Genomic DNA, 10,164 nt, shown 5'->3' with positions numbered 1-10,164 from the left:
AGCGCTGGAGTCTGCTGGAGGACCGTCCAGGCTTCTGTCCTCCACATCTGCCTGGGCCCTGCCCACTCTGAAGGCCACCCGGCGAATGCCTGTTGGGAGGCAGAGGTGGCTGCCCCCAGTTATTTGGTTCAGACTGACCCAGGTCCTCCCAGACCTTGAATCCAGCAAAGTCTCACCCTATCCATCCCAGGAGCAGTGTCACTAATGGAAAGAGTATGGTGAGCTTTGGACCCAGAGATGGTTTGCAATCCCAGCTCTGCCGTCACTTACGAAGGAGCAAGTTTCCTAACTTCTCTGAGCCCCGGGGTGAACGAGATGTTCAACACTGGTTTGCGGGTGACATCCAGCACCTGACACAGCCCTTGGTCATTACAGTGACCGGGTCACGGGCCATTCTTGTTTGCGTAGTGTGTTCAGACACTGCCGGGTAGGGCGGAAATCTGGCTTTGCTGTGGGGATTTTCTCCTGTGATGGGACTGTTAGGGGAATTTGCCAGTTTGCACGTCATCTCTGTGCAGGGGCCACGCCAATCTTCTCTGTATCCGTCCAATTTTAGTATATGGGCTGCCGATGCCAGCACCAGAATCTGCTGGTTTGGGGGAAATGTGATTGTGGCGAGGGGGGATGGTGGCTGTGGCATGGCCACGGTGGCCTGGAAAGAATCAGGGACACACTGAGCCCTCCAGAGACAGTTTTCTGGGATCCTGCTCTGCAACCTCCATTCCCAAGGATGCGAGTGGGGTCCCAGGGCACGCGTCCTGGACAAAGGAGCATAGGACACCCTCACTTGGTGACCTCCCCTCAGATGAGATGAGTAATAAGGGTCAACGGCTTGCCCGAGGCATCATGGAAAAAGGCGTCCATCATCTTAATGGCATTTTTCAGATGTCTGGCTCATCTTCCTCATGAATCCCCCTCCCTTGAGCGGTCTATGTGAGCTATTCCTGGCATGTGCTGTGGTACAAAAGCGCGGTTCATCTTTTCGAGGAGACATGGGGAGGTTGAAAGTCAAAGCCATTGGAACAAGCCTTGGCTTTGGAGACTGGTCAAGTGCTTATTAGGCAAGTCCTCACTCTCGCTGGGAAGGAGAGGAGCAGACAGAGTCTGGGGGGATTTGGCAACAGGGATGAAAAGGGAACAAAATCTATGCAGGACATGCCGTCTCCTTGGGGAGGGCTGTGGCTATTGGGTGATCGCCCGGAGGTCAGCCAGGATGACCCAGGTGGGGGAGGGGCCCTTGCTGGTCACTGTGCAAGGGGAGGTCTACAGGGAGAGCCAGGGTGCGGCTTGGCTGGGCTTTGGAAGAGAAGTTTCCCTTCCCCTCAGGCTTCTGGCCGCCGCCTTCCTGCATGGGCTCGGGCAGCCGATTGGGGTTGACTAGGGTCTGTCTTGAGGCTGCAGTTAGATGGCGGCCAGAGCTGGAGGCCTGAGGCTCAGTAGGGCAGATCGCCCAACATGGCATGTCTGCGCCCCAGCTGGGTGGCTGAGAGGGTGGGGACCAGCTGGGCAGTTGTCTTTCCACATGGCCTTGCTTGTACACTTTTCCCCAGCATGGTGGTCCTGGGAGGGTCAGACTTCTCACGCAGAGCCTGGCCACTTCCAGATGGGTGACCCTAGAGCCTCTGGCAGAATCGCAAGGCTTTTGATGACTTGGTCTCAGAAGCACAAGCCTCGCTTCGGTTATATTCTACAAGTCAAAAGCTGGTCGCAAGGCCAGCCCACCTTGACAGGGAGGGACGCTGCATGTCAGTGAACCCCAAGAGGCCGAGCTCTTTGGAGGCTGTCTACCACAGTCCCAAAACGAAAAAGGAGAATGCAGGCCTGACCCTTCACGTCCTGCCTCTGCCGCCTCTGTCAGAGGCTGGATTTGAGGGTCCCAGCCTACAGTCCCATCTAAGCTCTAGAATCAGGGCTGGCAAAGAGGGCCAAAGGAAGCCTACCCCCTTTCTGCTTGCCTCAAGTTCTTCTTATAGGGGACAAAGGCCTCTTTTCCCTAATGATGCAGATGAGGAAAGTCACTCCCCCTTCAGGAGAACAAACCGAAATCCCCAATTCCAGCACGCGGCCGTGGAAGTAAAGTCAGGTTCCCAGACACATCTGTGATAGGATCAGACAGTGACGTCCCCTTGCCTGTCCAGGCTGAGTCACCCCCAGCCGGCCTCTTGTTTCTGACAACTGTCCCTTTGGCAAACCTAAAAGCCAGAGTCAGCTCCAAGAGGAGCAGGAGAGAGAGGCAGGGGTTGGTCTGGTCTTCCTTACAGGATGTGCATGAGCGGGAGACTTCTGGCTTCCTGGAATTATTGCTAAAACTCAGACGTTTGTAACAGTAAGTTGCAGACACTGTAATTTTTCACCCGTGCTGTGTGGGCCCAGCTGGAAACCTAATCCCCTGTTTCGCTTTAGCTGTCATATTTCCCAAGGATTTAACATGCTGTCCCAGATAGCCAGGCACAGCCCTTATTTGGCAAAAGCAGGGTTCCAGTGCCTTAGAAGTATCAGTGGCCTCTCTGTCACCTTCATCTGAGTGTGGTGCTCCCCGAGGATGTACAAGATGCCTGAGAGTCCATCCTCGGGGAGAGGGGGTGATCTTGCACAGGTAAACTGAGAACACCTGGAAAATGCCGCCTCCCAATGTGAATATGGCAGCTTTGGTGTGGGGCGCGGTTGGAGCCAAGGGGCAAAGGTACAAGGTTATTTCCCTTCCTGCTAAACAGTGGGAAGAGAGCGGGTGAGCTCCTTGCTGCTGTGGGCGGCACTGGCCTTTTCAGAATTTCCAGGTGATCTCTGATTTCCCGGGGACCCACTTCTTCACCCCACACCAGGCCAGAGAAAATGTCCTTGCAGTGCAAGGTCGATGCTTGGACACAAATGAGCGGAGGAGGGGGAGAGGGTGGGGAGACAGGGAAAGGATCCTCCTGTGCCATGAAAACAGCTGCCGCTTCATCCTGGAAGGAGACCTCTGGGAGCCCTTGACCTTGATGTCATTTCTGTCATGCAAAGGGAGAGGCACAAGTGAGCATGTGCGGGGAAAGAGAAGTATCCAGAAAACAGTTAGCCTCTGTTAGTACTTGATGGGCCGCCAAGGCACTTTGGTTCCCAAGCCCAGCGAGGTACCTGTGAAAAAAGAATTGCTTTTCATGAACATTCATTACAGCAAGTGGCTCGTTTCCTTGTCCTCAAACAACCCCGTTCGGGGCCTTTTCTCCCATTAAAAAAGCCTCAGATGTGGTAAAATAAATAAAGAAACGAAGGGGAGATGTGGGGCTGGGGGGAGGGCAGTTGCAGGGAAGATGGAGGTGGGGGTGTTGTGGGCACAGAAACGGCACACGCTGGGGTCCCGTTGGGCCTTGTGCTGTGGGGCCACCTGGACTCCCCTTCTGAGCAGAGGGTCTCGGTGTGATTCTGAAATTCAGGGGCAGTCTTGCTGAGTGTCACCAAGCTCTGTCCCTCTAGGAGTCTCTGTCCTGTCACCTGTTCTGAGGGGCCCTCCTGACTGCCCACGTGCAGGGGACCTCTCCCGCCTCCTTGCTCTACACTCCCTACTCTGTGCATTTCCACTATGATACAGAACATTGTCTATCCCCTACCAGGTGTCAGCCCCACCAGGGGTCGGCCATGCTGTTCTTGCTCACTCCTGTGTTCTGAGGCACAGAGTACACACTCGACAAATCTTTGTGGGACCAAGAAAAAGAAGGAGCAAATCCATAAGGTGGTGGTCAGGGCAATCACTTTTCTGAGTTGTTTTCAGAGACAAATTCTGTGATTTAGTGGCCAGGCTGGCCAGACCCTCAGGCCTGTTGTATGATCTCTGTTTGATAGGAGTCAGCTAGCAGGTTTGAGGAGCAGCCTACTATGGAAAGATTGACCTTTGGCTTCACTGTGTGACCTTGAGAAAGTCTCCTCCATTGCCTCCCTGCACCTCAGAGTCTTACTAAATGAGATCGACCACTCACTTGCTGGTAATTCTTTAGAGATTAGAGTTGATGTAAGGAGTGTTATGTATGGGCTACATGTTTGCATTTCCCCCACCAAATTCATGTGTTGAAATCCTAACCCCTATGTGATGGAACTCGGAGGTGGGGCCTCTGAGACACAATTAAGTTTAAAAGAAGTCACGAAAGTGGGGCCACCACTATGGACTTAATGCCTTTATAAGCAAAGACACCAGTGGGGCACCTGGGTGGCTCAGTCTGTTGAGTTTCTGACTGTGGATCAGGTCATGATCTCATGGTTCGTGAGTTTGAGCCCTGCGTCCGGCTCTGTGCTGACAGCTCAGAGCCTGGAGCCTGCTTCAGATTCTGTGTCTCCTTCTCTCTCTCTGTCTCTACCCCTTCATGCTCTATCTCTCTCTATCTCTCAAAAATAAATAAACTTAAAAAAAAAAAAAAGGAAAAGAAAAGACACCAGAAACCTTGCTTCTCCTTGCTTCTCCCTGTCATCTGCCATGTGAGGACACAGAGAGAAAGTGGCCATTTGCCAGCCAGGAAGTGGGTTTCACCAGGAACTGAATCCCCTCGCACCTTGGTCTTGGACTTCCCAGCCTCTAAAACTGTGAGAAATAAATGTGTCTTATTAAGCCATTCAGCCTGTGGTATTTCATTTTGGCAGCCTCAGCTAAGACAAGGAACATGCCTGGTGCAGGAGTTCAATATATCATGGTCATTTTCATTATTATTTTGACAAGTGGAGACACTCTCAACTCAACAAAATATCAATAAGATGTTCAGGGATTTCCAAGCAGCTAGCTCACAACAGCTCTAGAAAATTCCTAAGTTCTGAGACAGTGGCCAGAGTGCCCCCTTGTTTTAGTTCTAAGAGAGAGAGCCATGCAGACATGTTTGCAGAGAGAGAGCCACAGCCTCTCTCTGGTTCTCTGGTCGGGGTTTAGTAGAGGATCCACCCACCCCCCATATCTATACCACCAACGATGGGTATTTCTTCAAGTGGCCGTGGAGAATAAGGCTATTGGTTGGACTCATCAATCTGCAATAAGAATGGTTCCAGAAGGGTCTTGGGCATTTAAGTACCATTTTTTCCGATCCATTCATTCAACATCAATTGGAGTTGGGGCTCCGAAGTTTACTGAGTGTCTGCTCTGTGCTGTGGGTGCACAAGTGGAGACAGGACGGACCCTGCCCTGCTGGAGCTGACATTCTAGTTGGGGAGAAGACAATGACCAGATGAATTAATGGCTCCATGTTGGGATAAGCAGGTAAAGGAAATGCAGGAAGATGTGATGGAGAAAAATGGGGAGGCAGAGCTCTTCCACAGATGGATGTTTACAGAAGCCGAGGGCTGGGTGTGTGTGTGTGAAGAGCAGAGAGGAAGCCAGAACTGGGGAGGTGGGTGAGGAGGGCATAGAGGTGGTCCAATGGGCCCTGAAGCAGTTGGGGCTCCGAAGTCAGCCCAGCCCTAAGCAGGCTCCTGCTGCCAACACCCCAGTTCATCCTCACCCCACAGATGACTTGTTCTCCTTGTCAAAGCCTAGCTGACCTAGACCACCTGGCTTCTGCCGGAGCAGCCCTTTGGGGCACCCAGCACCCTGGGCTGCTTGGGCTGCCCCACTCCAGAATTCGGAGACCCATAGAACTGTACTGTTTGGGTTTGAGAAATAGATATTGACAAAACTTTGTCTTTCTTATTAGACCGAAAGGGCTCCTTTTCAAGGCCCTACAAAGAATAGCTTGATTTATGCACGTTCTCCAGGCTAGGAAGTGGGATGGGGGCCGATGGTGCTCCTGGCGCCCTGCCCAAGGCAGGCCAGGAAAGTGCAGGCCTGGCCAGCAGCCCTGACGCTCCAGGCATTCAGAGAGGCCCGCTTGACCCACCCCCCTGCCTTGCCGCTGCCCCCATTGGCTCCTCCGTGGCCTTCCCACGCTCCCATTGGCTCCCCTGGCCCTCTCCAGGGCCCCTGCAAGCAGCGCCCTCTGTTGCCTGGGAAATGGGGAAGCAGAGAGGCACCATCTTTAAAGAGTACAGGAGGGAAGGGGTTGGGCCGCTGGGAAGGTGGAATGTTGGTGCTGACCCAGTATAGAGCCCAGCAACCTGGGTCCAGGAGGTGTCAAGGACCCTATCAGAGTGACAGTTTCCATTTATGGGCATCTCCTATGTACACCAGGCTTTCTGTTGCTATTTTCATTTAGTCCACTTGTAGATTGTTTCCTGTGTTTGGGGTACTTAATATCTAACATAATTCTTGAAACAGCCCTAGGAGATAGGCATTGCTTGCCTTACTTTATAAAAAAGGAAACCAGAACTTAAGAGAGGTTAAGTAACTTTCTGACTGTTTGACTTTGGCTCAAGTCATGATCTCACAGTGAGTTTTAGCCCCATGTCTCTGCGCAGACAGCTGAGCCTGGACCCTGTTTTGGATTCTGTGTCTCCCTCTCCCTCTGCCCCTCTCCTGCTCATTCTCTCTCTCTCTCTCTCTCTCAAAAAGAAACATTAAAAATATTTTTTTTGAAACTCATTCTTTTTCAGTTTCTCTACTGTTCCTTCAGATCTAAACCAATTTGAAGAACAGATAGGTGGAAGCAGTAGTTGCTGAGCAAGAAAAATTTGAATGGTGACAATAGGATCTCATGCCCAAAACATGTCTTCCTTCCCTCCCCCTACTCCGACTTCAACTCATATCAGATGGTTGAGGAACCACTACTGACAATTACTTTGTTGAGTTAAACATTGCTTGAGCCATGATATTCTTAAAATTCAAATCTCCCTGTATGGAAGAAAGGCATTAATTCTTTAATATAACTGAGAAAGAAAAATATTTGGATATTCCACTGGTGCTATTCAATTAGTTAAAATATCTACATAATTGTATTATTGTCATGATCACATTTTCACTTTTCTCTACCTTCATAATAAGGATAGTTTTGTGATAGGTAGCAATGAAAGTGAAACATCCAGAGAGGTTCTACTTTTGGGCAGAATGTAGTAGGGAGCAGTGAACCTACTAGAAAGGATAAAGTCTCTCTAGGTGAGTTGGAACTACTAGGATTTTTCTTCTATGAGTCCATTAGCTGAGTCAGGGTCCAGACTGACCACTGGGTAGAAAGGGCAACTAGGGGAAGAAGAAACCAGTAGGGATTTTGACAGCCATGTAGACTAGCCTGAATGACCAGACAATAGCAAAGCTCTGAACTTTCCCTGTGGGATACAGAATGCTAGGGTAGTATAGGATGTTGGTAGGCTGGGCTATCAAAGCACAATTTTCTAGTTCTTGAAAAGCAAAATACAGCTAGAGAAAAAAACTTTCAAGAAACATATGGTAAGTATCCTCCTCAAGACATTTTCTAGATGTCTTGCTTGCATGTGAAGGGAGGTAAGAGTTAAGCTTAACACCTCAGAAGAGCAGAATGTTCAAGCTCAAGGAGACAAAGACCCACCAGTCTCACAGTATGAGAAACCCAGGAGGACCAGGCATGAGAAGGAAGCTTCTAGAAGGAGAAAGCTGCTAAAAGAAGGAAGCTGCAAGAAATACCTGTCATGTCTTGCCCTTGAAATATCTGATTTCTTTTTTTAATGTTAATTTTAGAGAAAGAGAGACAGAGTGTGAGGAGGGGAGGGGCAGAGAGAGAGGGAGACACAAAATCCAAGGCAAGCTCCAGGTTCCAAGCCGTCAGCACAGAGACTGACATAGGGCTCGAACCCATGAACCATGAGATTACGATCTGAGCTGAAATCAAGAGATGGAATGCTTAACTGACTGAGCCACCCAGCTGCCCTTGAGTGCTGTCAGCTTTTAAGCCCCCCCCTACTCCCTCTTCCCCTGAATGCTGACAGCTTTTAAGCCCCCCCCCCATTCCTCTTCCCTTGTTTTAGACCTGGGCTAGCTCATAAGAAAGCCTAAGTGCTCCCTCCATTAGTCTCAGCAAAAGTTCAAACCATGCAAGCCTTGGTCCATGCATGGGAACACTTCTCCCTAGCCTCCAATGACTTCAAAGCCAGTCTCTTTTCTCTGCTCTCTAAGCTATTTTTAGATCTTCTTAGGAAGTTTCCAGACTCTCTCTAGAAATCCTCATATGTGTGTAATAAATCTCATATCCTCTTGGTATGTGTTTCATGTCATCAATCTTGATATCTGAACCAAATTTTGGTTGGAGGTGTTTATTCTACCATCACAACTCAGATAATTTTGCTCTTGGAGTTATCAGACAAGAATTTAAAAATAACTATAATAAATAGAATATAAAAAGAATATTTAGAAAAAAGATGGGTATTTGAAGGAAAAGATGGAGGATAGATGCAGAGAATTGGAATCTACAAATATTCAAATAGACATTCAAGAACTAAAAAACCTAAGTATTTGAAATTAAGGATTCATTGGATGGATTTAACTGCAACCTACTACAAACACAGCAGATGATAGGATTAGTGAGCTCTAAGACAGGTGGATAGATGACTCTCAAACTGAAGCACAGATGAGAAAATAATGAAGATAATAGATCAGAGTATAAGACACATGTTGGGACACAGTCATAATATCAGTCATGTATATAATTGGATTCTTAGAAAAGGGGAGGGAGAGAGAATAAGAAAAGCATATTGGAAGAAATAAAGGGCAAGAGTTTCCAAAATCAGAGAAAGACATCAACTCATAGATTCACAAAGGTCAGTGTATATCCCAAGTTAAAAAAAATACAAAGAAAACTACATGTAATTAAAAACTAAACACAATCAGAAAATGTTAAAAGCAGCCAGGAAAAAGAAAACACATTATATTCAAAGATGTAACAATGAGTTATGGCTGACTTATTGATAGCAACTATGAAATCCAGAGGACAATGGAATGGCATTTTTAACTGTACAAAGAAAAGTTCTATATCCTGTGAATTTTTTTTTAAATAAAGGCAATTCATGTGCCTCTTTTCTTTCTCTTCTCTTCTCTCCCATTTCTCAACAACCTACAGCCATCAGGTGGGGGACAGCAAGGTGTCTGTGTGCATGCTGTGGAGAGTGGAGGAAGCTATGGTGGCCCAGAGCAGGATGTCACAGCCCAGACAGGATGAGAAGGGCATTCCCATGGAAGGGAAGCCAGATGTGGGATGCCAGATCATCATCAGGGTGAGTGAGGGGGTTTAGGTTTAGTGAGAGAGGGAGTTATAAATAGAAAAAGAGAAAACTAGATGAACCTTGTGATGCTTATTTGGAATGGAATATATCTGAGTAGATTCATCTACATATACACATATTTTAATATGTTACATACAATAATATGTATATATATAATAGATATATAATAAATATTATATGTATGTATACATATACATACATACACATTCTCTAGCTTTGTTCATACAGAGCCAAGAGTAGATACACCTCATTAGCAATGAAAATACCTAAGACCTAGATTTTGTTTTCTAAACAGCAGCTTCAAAGAAAGAAGCCAGGGATCTTCAGGGAATGGCTGATTCCAGGACTGGGGTAGGGAAAGTATAAGGTGAGCCTGGAACATCCTGGGTCAAAATGCAAGGAAGCACTCAAAGAATAATGGGGCTGTGTCAGAAGGATACAGAAGCTGTCTTCAAGTGACTTCCACTGATCAAATTGGAGGCAATCTGAAAATCAAAATAAGTAATAAATTTGATTATAATCCTCCAAATAAAATAAGGAGCCATATGTCTATGTAAATAGGTAAATAGCAAAGCTCAATGAGGACCAGGACTGTTTACATAGTGTTGAGGGCCTTCCCCACAAAATACTTCTTGGTTACAAAGGAGAAAAGAGTAACTTGCAGTGTTGAGAAAGCTGTCAGACCCCACCATTATCAAACGATCAAAGTACACATCACCAGCAGTGGCCCAAATTGATATACAGCCCCTAACGGGATGCACTGAGAAGAATTTAGCACCACTTCTGTGACATTCCTGCCAAACATGCAGAATCTGACTGTAATGCTCACAAATCAGACTATCAGACAAATACACATGGCGGGGGCGGGTGTTCTGTAAAATATCTAGCCTGTAATCTATAAAAGCATCAAGGTTAGGAAAGGGGGAGAAGCTGGTCCAGACTGAAGGAGACTAAGAAGGCATGATAACTCATGACAACTGAACTTTCTGATCTAATACATGATTCCTTTTCTAAAGAAGTTATCGGGACAATTGACAAATCTTAAATGGAGTCTTGGATAAGATGGGAACGCATCATTATTAACTGCCT

The 10,164-nt window shown here is 47.5% G+C and overlaps 1 non-coding gene across 1 annotated transcript; it reads right to left on the bottom strand.

Moving 5' to 3' along the window:
* Window positions 1-474: 474 nt before the first annotated feature.
* LOC115288810 lies at window positions 475-580 on the bottom strand. Its single transcript, XR_003907202.1, has one exon. It is a non-coding gene; the product is annotated as a U6 spliceosomal RNA (small nuclear RNA).
* Between the last annotated feature and the right edge of the window lie 9,584 nt (window positions 581-10,164).

This window comes from Suricata suricatta, chromosome 3 (genome assembly GCF_006229205.1).
Source record: "Suricata suricatta isolate VVHF042 chromosome 3, meerkat_22Aug2017_6uvM2_HiC, whole genome shotgun sequence".
Lineage (NCBI taxonomy): Eukaryota > Metazoa > Chordata > Mammalia > Carnivora > Herpestidae > Suricata > Suricata suricatta.
Note: the sequence above shows the minus strand (reverse complement) of the source record. Positions and strands in the feature narration are given on the sequence as shown.